Here is a 4067-nt window from a genome sequence, read left to right as displayed (position 1 = left end):
TCAGGAGGGGAAGACCCTCTATGAGGTGGATTGATTCAGTGACTGGGGTAATCGGGATGGGTGCGTCAGAGGCAATGAGATTGGCACAGGATAGAGCATGGTTTAGGGCTGCTGTTGTACATAGGGTCGCTATGAGTCGCAAATGACTCGACGGCACATAACAACAACAACAACAATGGTAGTTAAGGGGGTGTTCATCCACCAGGAAGCAGTAAAGACTCAAAACATGTCAGCAGCATGACGAACACATCCCAAATGAGTGGTCCAAAAAGTACTTGGCAAAAGTGAAAGTCAAAGCCGATGGCTAATGAGTTTTAGAACTGTGCTCTGTAGAGTGTTAGAAAGGCTGATCTTTCAAAAAGGGATTCCCAGACCTTTCTTTCTAGTCACCTCAAGGTAGATTGAAAACAAACTTCCAAAACAATTTTGAAAAAATACTATATAACTTAAGAGAGGCTGGAGAGCATTATGCTGAGTGAACTAATGCAGTCTCATAAGGATAAATATGGCATCAGACCGTTACTGTGAAAATAGAATAACCAGTAAAACATGTATGGGAACTCAAGTTGGGGGTGAAACTATACAGTTTGGTGGGTGGAGCGAGTGGGGAAATTAAATGGGAAGGACCCGGGTGAAAAGACAGGGTAATGAGGAGCAAAGTACAATGGTGATGAATTTTATAAAATATAATGCATGAGAATTGGAAGCAGAAGTGGAATCCACTTCCTAAACAACTTGCCTCCGGAAACTCTATGAACTTTGATAAATATTGATAGTTGTAGAGGTGCTTCAGGCCTTTTGTTCACAGGGTCCCTATGAGTCATGCTCAACTCGAAGGCAACCAACAACAACAACAACAATGCATGAGAATGATTGTATGAAACACAATGTGAATAAAAAATAGGGTGCAATACGATGTATACAAACTTTGTAAGCAAACCAATAAAAACACTTCAATACCCCACAACTTCCCACCTGCAAGTTAACAGTTGAGTAAGTCAACCTCGTGCACCATCCAGTAATGTCATCCAAGGAGTTGTTATTGTTGTTGTGTACCTTACCATTGAGTCAGAACTGGCTCATAGCTGACCCTCTCATGGGTTTTCAGATACAGTAAATTTCACAAGAGGAGAGTGCCCATCTTTCTCTGTGGAGCAATTGGTGGATTTGAACTGTGTGCCTCAGAGTTTACAATGCAATTCCTTACCACAAAGTCATTAGAGCTCCTTCCTTCATATAAGGAGTTTAAAAGCTTGATTTGGTGTGGGAAGTAAAATTTCTTCAGCAAGTAAAAATGCAGAATAACTAGTTCAATTTAAATATTTGAGTGTGAGGGAACATGTATAATGTGTCAGACTGTTCGTCAAAAGGTCAGCGGTTCAAATCCACCAGCTGCTCCACAAGAGAAAGGTGTTGGCCTCCTCCCACTAAGATTTGCAGACTCAGAAACCTGAGGAAGGGTCACTGTGAGTGAGAATCAACACAAAGGCAGTTAAATAGGACACATTTAAACTGAAAACTTGGTATTCGTGTGAAATTAAACAATCACTGCTACATTTGAGCCCACTGCTGCACTCACTCCTAATCCATCTTGCTGAAAGTCTTTTTTTTTTTTTATGACACTCAACTTTACTAAAACTTAAACTTATTGCTGTTGACTCTGAACCTACTCATAGCTGACCCTTCAGCAGGTTTGCAGAGACTGTAAATTGTATGGGAGATTTCCTTCCTTTGTCCCACAAAGTGGCTAGAGGATTCAAACTGCGTGCCTTTGGGTTAGCAGAACATATCATTCCCGCTAGGCCATCAGTTGCTGTCTGAACAGAGCAAGGGTTTAAAAATCAAGAAAGGTGTACATCAGAGCTATATCCTTTCTCCATACCTATTCAATCTGTTTGCTGAACAAATACTTTGAGAAGCTGGGCTTTATGAAAAAGAACATGGCATTAGGATTGGAGGAAGATTCATCAACAACTTGCTTTGTGCATATGACACAACCTGCTGGCTAAAAACAAGGAAGATTGAGATATATACTGCAAAAGATCAAGGGCTGCAGCCTTAAATATGGATTGTAACTCAACATCAAGAAAACAAAAATCCTCACCACTGGGTCAATAGGCAACATCATGATGGAGAAAATATGAAAATTGTCAACCATTTCATCTTACTTGGATCCACAATCAACACCCTTGAAAACAGCAGTCAGGAGATCAGTAGACCTTTAGCATTGGGAAAACCTACTGTCAGGGACTTCTCCAGAATTTTGAAGAGCAATGGTGTCAGTTTAAAGACTGAGGTAACCTGATTCCAGTCTTGGTCTTTCCAACTGACTGCGAAATAAGGGCAGAAGAAAAATCCAGGCCTTTGAGGTGTGATGTTGGAGGGAATTACTGAATCTTCTTACTGAGAAGATTACCCATGGACTGCCAAATGAACAGATATATCCTGGGGCAAGTGCTACTGGAAGTACTCCTTAGAGGCAACGATGGCAAGCCTTCATCTCATACACTATGGCATGTTACTAGGAGAAGCTATTCCTTGGACCATAAAAAGAGATGAAGACTCTCAAGTTGATAGTTGATACAGTGACTGTGGCAACTGCCTCAAATGTGTCAGAGATGGTAAAGATAGTCAGGATAGGACAAGACTTAGATCTGTTAAGATCATGGTGAGTCATACATGGCTTGAAAGCACCTAACAACAACAATAGCAACTCTTTACCAAGCATGATGAATTCTTCAAGGCTCTAGGCCTCCCGATAATACACCCAAAGTGCACAAATACATGAGTCATGCCTTCCTTGTTTCTAAGGGTTGCTGTAACCACTGTTGTTCCAAGACAGATTTGTTTCTTCTTCTGACAATCTATGATATATTCAATATTTTTAACCAACACAGTAATTCAACAATTAATATACTGCATCCTTATGCAATGCTTTCTCCTGCCTCGTAGGGAGAAAGGGGTCTTGGGTAATGAATGGAAGCATGAGTTGAACAAGGAGCTATGAAAAATGAGATAGATGAGCAGTTTAAAAAGAAGTATTGTTTCCTTTACAGCTTCAACGAAAGCCTTCCTGCTGGTAGGATTCTTGTATCTTTTCTGTCAACCTTAGTGGGAAGGACTCTCAGTTCTCAACAAATCTGAAATAACAATCACATCTTTGGGAATTTCAATGCCCGAGACAGATGTAAGGGTTTTCAATATGCCAAATCAAGGACACCACGAGTGAATCAGCAGCCTGAGAGGGAGAGATGGGCCTGCATAATTATCAGTGAGTTAAATTGCTTTGTTGAAGAGAGTCAGCCCATTAAACATGCATTTCCACTTTGGAGTAGTTGGCTGAAGAACTTGAGTATTAACAGATGGAAAATCCCGGGCTGCAGCACAGCCATCACCTTGACCTGTCATGCTGACTCACCAGAGGACAACAGGCAGGCAGACAGGGTTATACCACCAAATGCCATTTTCCACAGCCTTTGGACAGAGAGTGTTGGTCTACCTAGGGAATGGGCTAGCAAGTCAGGTGGTCATGGTGGCTACTTGGATGGTATTGTTGTTAAGGTTAAGAAAGCTTTAAATCTGGGCCATGGTTCTGCTGTTCTCTCTTTCCAGTTCATGGTTTTGAGCAAATCATGACACCCTTATTGGCCTCAGTTTCCTCATCCATTTATTGGGGGTAAGATGACTACACATTGCACATTTTGAAGCCTCAGTGGTCTCCTTCCCCCTTAGCGGAAGGTGATGTAGTCCACTCCCACAAACTTGTCCTCATCTTCACAGTTATTCTAGCTTTTGCCTGACTTGTCACTCTGTCATCTGAGTCTCAAAGGCCCCGTCATTTTAATCATGTCCTTCCACTGCCCTAAAATGTGCACCTTGGTCATTCACTCATCTTCTGCTAATCAGTAACTTTGTCATTGCTGCCATCAAGTTGTTTTTAACTCATGATGACCTCTGCATAGAATAGATAAAATAGTCCCTGTTTGTGTCCTCTTCAGGACCATAGTTTGAACCTAACAAAAAGAAAGTTTAGAAAGGGAGGAAGAGAGGAGGAAAAGAAGGAAAGA

The sequence above is a fragment of the Elephantulus edwardii genome, unplaced genomic scaffold, assembly GCF_000299155.1.
Source record: "Elephantulus edwardii isolate Elephantulus edwardi_28Jun2011 unplaced genomic scaffold, EleEdw1.0 scaffold00003, whole genome shotgun sequence".
NCBI lineage: Eukaryota > Metazoa > Chordata > Mammalia > Macroscelidea > Macroscelididae > Elephantulus > Elephantulus edwardii.
The sequence above is the reverse complement of the archived record's forward strand: the minus strand, read 5'-3'. Positions refer to the sequence as shown.